This window comes from Coptis chinensis, chromosome 9 (genome assembly GCF_015680905.1).
Source record: "Coptis chinensis isolate HL-2020 chromosome 9, ASM1568090v1, whole genome shotgun sequence".
NCBI lineage: Eukaryota > Viridiplantae > Streptophyta > Magnoliopsida > Ranunculales > Ranunculaceae > Coptis > Coptis chinensis.
In genome coordinates this window covers 45,985,124-45,999,335 of record NC_141464.1, presented here as the reverse complement: position 1 = coordinate 45,999,335, position 14,212 = coordinate 45,985,124, and the positions used below count along the sequence as shown (strand labels likewise).

At 36.8% G+C, this 14,212-nt stretch overlaps 1 long non-coding RNA gene across 2 annotated transcripts; it reads left to right on the top strand.

The window, feature by feature from the left end:
• Positions 1-86: 86 nt before the first annotated feature.
• On the top strand, positions 87-1,541 carry LOC147476276 (uncharacterized). 2 transcript variants are annotated; one of them, XR_015207174.1, is made up of 4 exons: positions 87-206; positions 665-706; positions 1,226-1,341; positions 1,437-1,541. It is a non-coding gene; the product is annotated as an uncharacterized LOC147476276 (long non-coding RNA). The 2 variants fall into 2 exon arrangements; XR_015207173.1 differs by lacking the exon at positions 87-206 and adding an exon at positions 231-364.
• The last annotated feature ends 12,671 nt before the right edge of the window (positions 1,542-14,212 follow it).

The following is a 14,212-nucleotide window of genomic DNA, read 5'->3' as shown; positions in this document are numbered from 1 at the left end:
TTATACGCCAAGTTTTAGTCTTTATTATTATATTGTCATATTATTTTTTTCTCATTCTTATTATTTTTCTTATTCTTCTTCTGTATATGCTATGTTGGATACTTGGATGTATGATTAAGAGTTAACTTACAACTTATTTCAGAGTAACGTGTCGCGATTGGTTCCAACTCAGCCTAAAGGAAGGTCTAACAGTCTTTCTTGCTCAGGTATAATACTTAGAGTTGAGTTATATACTTAGTGTGAAAGCCCCTATCCTACTGCTCTAACCCTGTTTTCTCGGCTTGTGACGTGGACAATCTAACTCATACCGGACCGTGTCTTTGCTTTTACACATCAACATCTGCCCTCATTGGATTTATCTCAGGTATTTTGTTCCACCTCTCCCGATCGTCTCTCTTATCTTTCTCTTAATAGCTTTTAGTTGCTCTCGCTCTTCATTTTCTCTCTCTCTATTCCTGCTCATCAGGTAAGAAGCTTTTGATGTTCCCCAAGCTTTCGATTTTTAAATAAAAACCCCAGTAAGGGGTAGTCATTTTTACTGGTTTTCTTTTGATGAAATATCTGATTTCGGTCGGTACTCTGATTCGAATTTTTGTCTATGAAAACTATTTTATCATTTTAGTGTTCCTTTACCCCCACAAGCTTGAATTTTTAATTTCCACAGGGTTGCTTCTGTGGAGTCTACACATTCGACGCCAACCATAAGGTTTGTCATTTTTCACATTACTGAAATACGCCTTGGTCCTTCGTCACGTGTATGATTCAAGAATTCACTGCGTTAACATCCACAATTGCTTTGTGCTAAATTGCTAAGCTCAGTATGACAAAGGCATCACACCTAAGTTATATTGTTTCAAATTGTTCATGAACGGTGGATTAGCATGATTGCTTATGAGGAGTCTTTAGAGCATCCTAGGGACTTGGGTGGTAATTGGGGAGTGAGAATGAGAACCATCATACATAGTGAGCATGACTTAGGCCATACTAAGTTCAATGAAATGTTTAAATGCATTCTGACGTTTAGTCCCTCATCCTCTATCGTAAGAATCAATGACGGCTGGATAGGCGTCAAGATGTGTCTTTGAACCTTTTGACGTTTAGTCGTCCCTCATCCTCTATCGTAAGAATCAATGACTTTGGACTGTGTTTAGGTTCTCATTTCATGTACATATGATTGCTTTTCTATTGTAATTGTTTACTCTATAATTTGTAATTCCTCTCGCAGGAGCGCAAGGAATATTTTTAGAGGCTTTTTTCACATATTTGTGTCTTCCATTCGTCTCTATCAGAAAGCGTTACTACACATTTGGACCCACAAGAATTAGATTTCAATGAGGAAAGGTGAATAAGATAGGCCATTGTTTCACTTCGTTTTTTTTTCATCTTCTTTTTTTAAGTATATATTCATTTCACTCTATTTAACAACGTTAAAACAGACAATTACATTCTTCTTCAATAAAGTTTCCTCAAGGCCTGCGATTTACAAGGAGGATGACATTGGGAACTGAGATTAAGATCTTCTTATGGGGTTTGTGGAGGACTTATGATGTTCTCTCGTACTCTTGCTATTTTATTTTTGTACTTGACATACTTTTGTGGGTGGTCTTACAATGTTACCCCACGTTTTTGGAATTGTTTTGATGCATGTCCTCATTGAAACCCCACTTTGGTGGAAATCTTTTAATTTATCTGTTTCTCATATTGTTCTCAATCCATTTGGTTGAATTGGTGGTGTTCTATTTTTAAGTCCATTTAGATGAATGCTATAGTAGGAGGTTACGCCCAAGTGACTACCAAATTTAATGCATGTAAACTGCCTTTGTAGCCTTATGACAGATCCAAAATTGTGTAAAGTCATAAATAGTGGGAGGTTCTCATCAACATTGCCCACACAATCCTTTTTCTCGTGGTTAAAATTATTGCCAAAGCCAAAGCGTCGAAGCGTTTATCCGTGTCGGGAGGCATGGGCATAAGTATATAGTTTTTACCGGAAGAAGCGCGTCCGAGTTGTTTCGCCGAAAAGCACGCGCGTAAGCCTTGCACCGAAAGTGCGACGAGTTGTCGGGATAAGCCCCAGCGCCCGAGGTCTCGTGGGCGTAATGGGTACGGGCAGCTATGAACATTGATTGTGGCTATAAAAACATGAACCCAAAATAGATATGAACAATAACTGCTTCATACCCCAAATTATGAATATTAGCTATGAACAATAGGTATGAACAAAACAGATATGAACAATAAATGTTCACACCCAAAACAGATATGAACATTGATTGTTCATACCCAAAACATATATGAACAATAAATGTTCATACCCAAAACAGACATGAACATTGATTGTTTATACCCAAAACATATATGAACAATAAATGTTCATACCCAAAACAAATATGAACATTGATTGTTCATACCCAATTAAAACAATAATATATTTTAGAATTTAGAGGATGTAACTACATTCAATCAACTAATTAAAACACTGTATTGGCCTTAATATTGTGCACAAATATGAACATTAATTGTTGATACCCAAAACATGTATGAACAATAAATGTTCATACCCAAAACAAATATGAACATTGATTGTTCATACCCAAAACATATATGAACAATAAATGTTCATACCCAAAACAGACATGAACATTGATTGTTCATACCCAAAACATATATGAACATTGATTGTTCATTTTTCGGGGTAGCACCGCAGGCTCGAGGTCTCGTGGGCCGTAGGCACGGGCATACCCTAGCCATAAGAAAAAGATAGCAATTAAAATTAAGGTTAAACTTATAATGTTAAACTTTACTTGGCTTAGCGCTATGAAATGAAATATTTCTAACAACAACATACTGCTTTTAACGTCTCTTGGTATCCTTCTTTCCTCAAGTACACTCAGATCTCAATAACGAAAGAAGATGAAATTTTTTTACAAAAACATTGTTCACTTAATATTCTTTGTGACGATTTCAAGGATATGATTATGTAGTGTTAACTTGCAAAAAGTTAAAGAAAAGGGACAGAGATTGAAGCATTCAATAGTCTACACTATGTAATTTTTGGTCCCACACTCGATGATTATGGTGACGAGTATACAGAGAACAATGCAACATCCCTTGAAATGGGGTTGGACTTCAGAGTAGTTTAGACTGGTTTAAACTCTTGAAATGGGGTTGGACTTAGTCAGTGAGATTGGACGTAGTTAGTGAGATTTAGAATTAGCATGTTTAAAGTTGCAAGTTCAAATAGAATCACTCCTTAGCAATCAAGTAGTAGTATAAACTTACAAGCACGTTATATGCCAAATGTTCAATACCTCTTCTGATTGTTTTAGTGTAAGTGCGTGGCTAATACCTCTCTGATTGTTTGAGTGGAAGAACAACATTAGTTCAAGTACTCATGGTGTTAGTGGACATTCCCGAGATGAAGCGGGCAATTGAACATAAGTTGCAGTTCAAAATTTCTACGAGGTGTGTTAGATCTGCTGGATTTGATGCTTTAATAATTCTTCTTCTTATTATATTTTTGGTTTTGATAGTTTGCGGTGGCTTCCTTTACATTGTAACCACAACAAAACTATGGGGCAACGGGGTAAATAGAACCAAGTCCAAACTGAATGACAAATAGATCAAAAGGGGAGAAATGGCTGGAGTACCAATAAATCCACAAGAGATCGAGACAAAACAAGAAAGCAATCTCAAGTAGCAAGTTTTAAAGATAAATAAGACAACGCAGAACACGCCCAATCATTCTTCAAGATAGAAGCATAAGCCTCACCGGGCCGTGGTGTTCGAAAGTCTTGTGTATTATTGCTTTTGGCGGTGTCCTCAAATGACATCCTAGGACCGCGCACTCTTAGTTTCATTGGTCCGGTCATTTGATATATTAACTGCTATGATTCTAAAATATTCAAAAACAGATCCGAAGAGATCGATTTCTTCTTCTATTGGGCTCGCTCCTTGCGAATATGCCCGTCGCATACTCATTGGACTCGAGTTGGTATTAAACTTGGAGCTAGCTTGTTAATTTCCACCTTAACAATCAGCTAAAACTTGAACTCCAAGGGTTTGAAACTCGATCGTCTTCGCTCCAAGTACGAGACGGTCGGTCATTGAACGATGCTCGGGCTGAAATCAGAACTCTGAAGTCTACCTCAGCGCACTTGAAAAATCCCATTTTGCGGAGCTAGGAAACAAATATGAACAATATAGCTTGATGTTTACATTATTACAATTTTAAAATTTTACAGTTAGATTAGATTAGAGAGTTATTTGGCCCAAAATGAGCTTGTACATAGTACAGACTACATATAGTTGCTTCGAAAAACAGATAACTTTTCATTAGATTTCAACAATACAATACAATACAAAGCACTTTTACATACTACGGAGAGTTGGCTCAAAAAAATAGAGGACAGATAATTCTCATTGAAATGTGAAAAGCTAACTACAATTCCAAATTCACTTCTTTGCTTCTACCAAAGATGGAAGAGGTTGAATGCTTTGTTCATTTCTAAAGAAGTCATCGGGATCAACTTTTGTCTTCACAGTTACCAATCTATCAAAATTATTGTTGAAATACTCACTACGTCATGTAATTGTAAAGTTTTCTAATCCAACTTGCATGCCTTTTTCTCTGCCTCTTCCCTTATTCTTTCCTTTTCTATGTGGAAAAACAATTGTTGATCCTTCAATCTCATTCATCCTTCCATCTACAAGAAAATACATAACACTTATAAAATCCAACCAAATGTTAATCTACAAAATGTTCCATGGTCTCATGGAAGCTTAAAGTGTGAATGGTCTCCGTGTGGGCAGTATAATCTCCCAATGACCAAGATTTGGAGGTAGGAATTCCCTCAAAGGTAACTCCTTTATAATTTATATACTGTTGTTTTGTAAGAGGATGCCATTTCTTACCATTAAGGGGGAATGAGCACTTTGGAATATGAATACAAGGCCACTAGGCATGTAATACTTAAAAAATTGATGATCTTTACAAAGCTCTTTACAACATTGATAATGCTACCATTTCAACCTTTAAACAAACAGGGCGATTACCTGTTTTTCGTCATTTGCCGTGTTGTTTTCACTTTGTCGACAAGTCACCTTTTGCTCATCTGCTTTAGTGCTATTATTCACGACGTTTTAGTAAAGGTCCTTTACTAGAAGCTACTTTCTGGATGTTTTGGCTATCAACAAGGACCTGTTTAATCGAAATGAGTATCATGTCCCGATGGTTTACTCTCACACGGAGTTGCTAGAGATCAAGAAGCAGAATTTTCATTCTGCGAAGGTCGTTTCCTTGTGTTCTTTTTGTGATCTTTCAAAAGTTGGTGCTTCTACAGGAATGGTAGAATATATTGGAAAATTTGATGCAAACAGCTACCAATAAGATGGAATAATAGGAAGTAGAATCAATAACTAACCAAAGCCTCAATGAAAATTTTGAACCCCCTAGGCTTCAAGTGAAGCTTTGAAACTTTGCAGCTATACTTTTCCAGCAAGGACCACCTGCGTATATGAAATCAAAAGAGAGTTTAATAAATGGATGTAATTTCATGCCCTTTCTGAGTTGATACTTGTATCATTGACTTCCTTTTAAAGTTGTTTACAAAGTATAATGTGCAGCATACCAGCAGATAAATAAAAGCAGAACATAGCAATAACAAGGAAAAGATTTAGAGTTACATCATATCCCTATATAACCAAGTTCAATAGCAACCGCTAATACAGATATAACTAGCTCAAGTAGCAGTGATCATACAGATTGTACACAATACAGCTCCTGCATTTCTATAAACATGCCTTGTTAAATTTGAAAAAAAAAATTGAGTTGGCATAAATGCCAACACGCATACATTTTTCATATGAAACAAATATAAAAACACATATAACCAACTAGTATAACAATAAATATTTTAGTAACTGGAGCGCATTATCAGGAAAGCAGTTGCAAGACTAGTTTTTCTGGACCTTGTTTCCTTGTGTTATCTTGCTTTTTAGGTAATATCTGCCTCAGTCAGAGCGGTTTGACAAAATTTCTGCCTAAATAACTGAAAGTTCGAAGATGAACAATATCTACAGATGGGTCCTATGAAAACTGGAACATTACAATCAAAATCCTATATGTTGAAAAACTGACATTAGGTCTCTAGATAGTGTTTTCACAAATCCAACTTCCAAAATCCAACGTTGGTTTGAAAGCAAACAGTCGATATTAAAACCCAACTAAACAAACGTAGGCAAATAGTTGCAACAATTATAAAAAATACAAAAAACCAACCAAACTCATCTCCGTTTGCAAATAATTCAAACAAATCCTATCGATTTAATCAACCCAACAAATTCGAAATAAATTAATTTTTTGTGCGGCTTCATATCGATTTAAGAGAGACATAGAAATTAAGAGAGAGAGTGAGAGTGAGAGAGGTGGGAGTTTGACAGTTACCTACATGAGGCGTCTAATTTTGGAGAGAGAGGAGTCGACGTTTCAGTGAAGAAGGGTTTTTGAGAAATAGATCGAACCAAATTTTGGGGAGAAGAAGGTCGAACTGATTTGGGGAGAAAATGGGTTTTGGGCTTTGGTAAATTTTGCTTTTCGAAAATACCCTCCTTTTATTTCTAAGTGAAAACTGGAGATTACACTTTTCGTCGTGACCATCAGATTAAAACAGATGGAGTGGGAGAGCTGGGATAGACTGTTGCTATAATGTGGCTACAGTATCTGTGGCTCTATCATTCCCTCTCTATATATACTAGCCAAATGCACGTGCTCTGCACATTAAACCACTTCTCTCATACAATTGGGTGTGGTTAATAAGAGCATACATAGCTCAATCGAACCCCTTGAAAACCCAAACAGAAGTTCCTAGCTTGTTGGCCCCATCTCATACATTTGTGTCAAGGTATCACAAACAATCACTCTCCTCCCTAAGGTGACAAAGTAATAATTACAACAAATATCAACCTCATCAAAATATTGAAGGATGAGACAACTTGATTCACTTACAATTAGCTTCAACAAAACTCATACAACAATAGGGAACTTAATTAAAAGACCACAAACATATTCCAAAAAAAGGTAATTCATAAAGTGACATAGATAACTAATGACTCCAAAATTCAAATGCTTTGCTCACCCTGATTATCATTGGTGGTTTAACTGGTTTGATCAACTAAAATTTCATCAGAAAGCTCATAGCATTACATGCAAACCTTGGAAGACAATGCTCAACTTCAAGGAAAAAAAAGAGCAATGAGGATTCGAAGCAAGCCGGAGAAGGTAGTGGTTGGTATTCTTACATTTATATGTAAGTAGGTCAAACAGGTTCAAATGCAAGATGATTAAAACTCCGTTGATATGTCCATGAATCTCTTTAACCTGCCAAAAACAAATTTCTTCCATTATGTTCATTATAAGTTTGAATTGAAACCCCTGCTTAACGTTGGCAAATATTGTCATGAGAAAAGGAGAAAATATAATAACGAAAGATTCTACAAAATAAGCAATACTTAAAGAGTGGGTACTTGGTTGAGATCTATCCTTGGCTGCAACAGTGTAATTGCATAACTATATAGGACCTGCAAGACAAAAGATCTTGAGATTTGGAAGCTTGTCAAAATATGTATTCAACTATTCATGTACGTAAGTCTATAGTGCAATTTTGAATAGTTCATACTAATTAGATACCTAAACAATAATAAGTATTTAATGGATACATATAACTACATAAGACTACACAGAATGAAAGAATGAGTTAATGGTAATTTTATATAAATGTGCACAAAAGATACATCATGGACTGAAACACTCAAGTTAAACTCAATTGGTAAAAGGGGGAGATCGCTTTGATAGCTACAACTCCCCTCCACCATATATTTCAAGAGTGCACAGTGCGGAGTGTTGTTAGTCACAGCTAGATTTCACAAATCTTAGTGGAAGTGCCAATATGAATGAGTTGTACGTAGCTTCAATTATTTCAAAAATAAAAAGAAAAAGAAATAAAAAAAAAAATGTACATGATTGCATCCTTTTATCTACAGCGCGTGCAAATACATTGTACATCAGCTTATGTTTAAAGATGCAATCCCTAGTTCCACTATTGACTGCTCCTTAAAGGTTGCTCTTCTCCAATCTGGAACGCCTATTTTCCCGTTAACCTATTTAGACTCCCATTAAGAAATAGATCCCTAGAAAAAAAACAAGATAAAAAGAAAAATATAAATAAAAAAATATAAAATGATATGCACTCCCAAAGAGGTGATGAAAACTCAACATTGAGATGGATGATACCTTTTTCCAAAAATCCTTAACCCAACCCATCAAGCAGCAAAGAGAAAATAAAAAATGAATATGCCACCTAAACACCATATAAATTCAAAAGAAACTTTCCATATATGGAAGCAAGCTTTTACCAATCAATTACACATGTCGAAGCTACGACAAAGTAGACGTGGTTCCTTAGGGACCGCCACACGTGGCCAGACCACTATGCAGACAATGAAAAATATAGCTTATGAATGGAAAAATGTACAATTAATTTGATATGAGCAAACATGTTCAGCAATTGATATATCTCAAAGGGAACAAACCTAGGTCTACAAAGAAAGTGTAGTGAAGATTATTTATACAATCAATAACCCTCAAGTTTTAAAAATATAAAATGCACAAACAAATCAAAGAAACAAAATTGAAAATAATACGCTAATAGACCAAAAAGTACTATAGAACACCGAAAGATAAATTGGCATGCTTTCTGCAATTGGCATCCAGATGCATATGTTCCTTTTAAAAGCAGGAACATATTGGTAAAACTGATATATCATACCATTGCTATAGTAATTTTCTTCATAGTGGATTAAATACGATACAGGTAAAAAATAATGAAATGTGATCTTACCAGGATAGGTTGGTGCTTGATGGACAACATGGGGCAAATCAAAGTTAATACCCTTTATCAAAGGATACTTGGCAATTATCATGCTAACTGCAGTCCCAATTCCCCCACAAATATCAGTTACCTCTTTCATGTTTTCAAAACCTTTATATTTACCGATGAAAATTTCATTCATCGTTAGGGATGTAGCGTGAAACATTGTAGAGCTGAAGACTTGATTGAACCTTGGGTCTACACTTGAGTATTGGAAAAGGGGCATCCCATGTGCCTTGGTAAACAGGGAACCTCCATTAAAGAATAATATCTTTCAAGTTGTACCTGAAATATATTGAATGTTGAAACCAAGAAATCATCAACAACACTATGGACAGTTCTCTATATAAAATCCCAATATAAGATGGGGTTAAAAGCTTCTTAGCAATGATACTTACAACATTCGCACTTGCTCTCCTCACAAGAGGACTGTAAAGAAACATTATTCTAAATGATTATCAACCTCTACAATTTTCAAGTCCAAATACACTCAGCATTAAGTGCTCATTCCAATAACAACACATAAGAAATAAAATTAATGTCATAGAGAAAAGTTTAATGAGGACCTAGTCAAATAGAATATCAACTACCCACACCCACAAGGCCATAAGGACCTAGTCCGTCCACCACATAAGAAGTCTATATACAATAGGAAGATAAAACCTTTGACAAGCTTGAAAATACTTTCAATCACAATATTCCTCAACAACATATGTTTCTTAAATTTGTAAAATACATATAGAGACAGACACACAAAAAGACATTGATGGTGTCGACATGGTGCAAAAATTAGATCACGAAGATGCTTTCTTAATTTGTAAAGAAAAGGTATTAACTCACTTTATGAGACACTTGTCAAAAATATTTCATTATCCCTAAATAGTATATGTCATTACATATTTACAGATGTACCACTTAGACAACGTCATCCATCTCTCATTACGCCTTCACAATATATCACTCGAGATAAGGACCATGAGCAGAGGACGTACCTCAATCTCGCTTCTTGACATTATAGCCTTAAAGGTAGTTACCAATTCACCATTTAGTCCAACCATAAAAAATTATTGAAGCCAAGTAGGAAAAGAAAGCAAACAATTTCAGCTAGAGCTAGAAATATAAGCCCATGAAGCCAAATGAAAAAAGCTCTTAGAATAACATTAATTTCTTCAAACACTCCACACATAAAGCCTTTACCCTGATAATATGGTAAAAGTATTAATGATAAAAAATATATATATTTAGGCCAGTGTCACGCGCACCCCCTCCCCCTCTCCCCTCCTTTAATAATACGATGTTGGTTTATCCCACAAAATAAATCAGAGGAGTAGTATGGTTTTACCTTGGCTGTCTCATATGACATGATTTTATTTGTTGTAAGGTCAAACTTGTTTCCATTAAAAAGCTTGTGTAGTGATCAATTTCGTTTAACCATTGATTCACATTGTTAAAGCTCTCCTGATCTGTTACACCATAGAACCTGCCCAAGACACCACATGGCGTATGAGAATTAACAATTGTAAGAAAATGCATACAGAAAGTAGTTGCTACTTATACCAGCAATCAATATCAAGGATAAGACTGCTTACAATGATACCGTGAGTTCCACGGTAATAGCTGCTACTGATTGTCTAGAAACATTCTTGCCCTGCAATGCCCCACTACACAAAAAGAGCACACGGTTTAGGGCATGAGAAGTTGAGCCAAAAATGTAAAATTCTCAGCAACCAGGGAAAATTGATCTGGAATTTGTATGAAGTAGTTGATGAGATCAATCAAATTGATCATAAAAACATTTTCAATACATCAAGATTCATGCTAAGGATTAAAAAGAAATAGTAATCTTCATGCACAACATGCGTTTCACAATTTTATAGCTCCATTGTAATTCGGCTCAATAGAGACATGACTTCGACATGCCACAATTGTCTGATGTCCACTGTGTTGTAACCACATTAGAAAAATTCTGAACAGTTCAAATCCTAAAGCAGAGGCTTAAAATGTGCAGGAAAAAAGCATTCCTCAACTAGGTGACTTAATTACTCTCAGTCCCCTTGTTGAAATTTGTAAGAGGAATTAACAACAGTACGTTCTACCTTCAAATAACAAAAAGAAACCAACCAATCCTTTTTTTTTTTTTAAAAAAAATTAAGCTAGGGTTAGGTAGACCCCCACTTGTATTGATTCAACTGTTTTGTACATAAGTTTGTCCACTTGCATCATCATTTACAATACATTGCAATCTATGATCTAGGGGAGGGACAAACTGTACAACAAAGTTAGATGCGTCATGATGAGAAGCTAAATAGTCCGCAGCTCGGTTCACTTCTCTATAAACATGAGAGAAGGATATAAAAGTGAACTTAGATCTCTTCATATCTATAGCTTTAATCATGTCCATGCAGAACCAAGGAGGTTTCTCCAGTTTGTTGATTGCGTTCACAGCTCTCAATGAGTCAGACTCAACCTCCACTTCCTTGTAGCCTTCTGCTATACATCTGTGTAAACATATGTCGATAGCTTTGATTTCCTGGAATAGCACAGACGCCAAACCTCCACTGCCACTGAACCGCTAGCACTTGTCCCTCTTTGTCTCTTATTACCCCGCCTTGTCCTGCTCTATTACTACTCACTGCTCCATCGGTATTGGCTTTCACTCGATTATCATTTGGATCCCTCCACACACATTCTATTTGCCTTGCGTCTTATATCTGGGGTCAATGTTAAGTCTCTGAAAAAGATTCCTAACTCTTGCCGAATCATTGACTTATGGTCTTAAGACTTGCAAATAGTTCCTTGTATCCCTTACCATTTTCTCATAAAGGTTTTGCGCTGTCTTGGCTACATGCTGGAATCTACGATCGTTCCTTTCCTTCCATAAGTATGCAACTGATGCGCAGAAAAAAACCTTGTACATCTCTCCCAGCTCTTCCTCTTTGCATATGCGAAGTATCGACGACCACTCTCCGTTTGCTGTTCTGTTATCAGTGATAATGTCGAGAAGGTGCTTAACTCTAGATATGACTTCCTTGGAATACGAACATTCAAAGAACAAGTGTCCTGAGAATTCTCGACTATTGTTGCATAAGCAGCAAGCTGAAGTTTGAAGAATTTTCCTTTGCACAAGTCTGTCCTGTGTAGGAAGACTTTGAGAGAACAGCTGCCATGTAGAGAAAGAGTGTCTAGGTAGAACCCACTTGCCCCAAACCAGCTTTTGCCATTTTTTCTTTTCCTTCTCTAGTGAAAGGGCCTGATACACACTGTGTGAAGTAAACTGCCCACTCGGATGCGGCGTCCACACTATCTGATTTTGTGCGAGATGTTTGTTGATGTCCACCTCTTAAATAACCTCCTTTAAGGTTTGTGACTGCATCGACGGTGATCATCGCATCCACTCCCCCATCGAAATGATAACACACGACCTTTATGCCCCCGTGGAAAATCCCATTCTGCCATTGCTTCAGCGTCTTCAAACAGAGGTGATCTTGAGTACCAAATGTCATGCCATAACAACGTTTCTTCCCCTTTTGCAATGGAGTATTTGATAAATTTTTTGGCAGTGGTTCTATTGTTCAAAATACTTCACCACGTCCAAGAACAGTCTCTTGGTAATTTCATAGTCCAAAAGTAGTTGGTTTTGATGTGTTGTTTCCAAATCCAATCTACCCAGATGGTGTCTTCTTTAGAGACTAATTTGAAAATCAGCCCACAATGTGCACCCACATTCCATCTGTGAACATTCATAACTCCCAGCCCACCTTCTTCCTTTGTTTGGCAAACTATGCTCCAACTCGCCTGGTGCAGCCCTTTTCTATTATTTGTGCCAGTCCAAAGGAATTTTGCACAAATACTTTCAACTTGCTCGAGTACTGTCTTGGGAAGAATGAAGGTTCTTGCCCAATATGTGTGAAAAGACAGCAAAATGGACTTTATTACCTGTAATCTACCCGCATGAGATAATAATCTTGATTTCCAATTGGTAATCTTGTGGGTGACCTTCTCGACCAAAGGTTGACATTCCTTGATACCCAATCGAGCAGAGATGAGAGGAAGTCCTAGATATTTCACTGGAGGTTTGATCAAGTCAACCTCTAAAATGTTGGCCAGAGCACTCGCCTCTTGATCATTTAGTCATCCCACAAGAAGAGTTGTCTTACGCTTGTTGATCTGTAACCCAGTTGGACTTCCGAAAATTTCCAGACATTCTTTCATGGCTTGTATGGATGCAATCTCTCCCTTGCAAAACATAAGAACATAATCAGCGAAGGCAAGATGAGATAGCTTCACCTTCTTGCATTTGGAATGATACTGAATAAGTCGATTGTTGAGTTTTTCCTTAATCACACAATTGAGAATCTCCATTACGAGGACAAATAAATATGGAGATAAGGGATCTCCTTGTATGACTCCTCTGCCTCCATTAAAATATCCTTCTGGCGCACCATTAATCATGACAGAATAGGAAGGGGATGAAATGCACATGTCAATCCACTGACACATTATCTGGAAATCCAAAGGTCCTGATCATTGCCTTGGTAGACTCCCAACTAACCATATCATATGCCTTCCGGATGTCCAACTTAATGGTACATCTAGGTGTGTCGTGCTTCCTGTCATATCCTCGGAGCAGCTCATGAGAAAGCAGAATATTGTCCTGAATGGATCTGCCAAGAATGAAAGCTGATTGATTAGTCTGAACTAAATCATCAATAACTAGCTTAATTCTATTTGCAATAACCTTAGAAATACATTTGTAAATGGTATTACACAAGGCTATAGGCCTAAAGTCTTCAACTTTTGTGGGGTTGGTGACTTTAGGAATAAGACATAAGAAAGTGGCATTAATTCCTCTAGGGAATTTACAAAATTTGAAAGCATTAAGAATAGCTAGAGAGAAATCATGACCAACTACATCCCAACATTTTTTAAAGAAATTGGGGGTGAACCCATCTGGCCCTGGAGCTGTACTTTCTTTCATCTCAAAGAGAGCATTTTTTACTTCATCCACTGTAACCTCCACTTCCATGATAGACTTCATGTGATTAGAGATGGTATTTCAGACTTGCAACTGGTTGAAGAAGTTCTCTCCACTTATCTCCTCTGCCTCAGTCCCCAGCATAGCAGTGTAGTACTCGATGATAGTTTTGGTCACATCTACTTGTCTTGTGATAGCATTCCCTTGAGAATTCTGGAGAGCCCATATCCCTGTTCTGGCCTTCTTTTCTTCTAAGGATTTAAAGAAGAAAGATGTACATTTATCACCTTCTAACATCCATTCACTATCT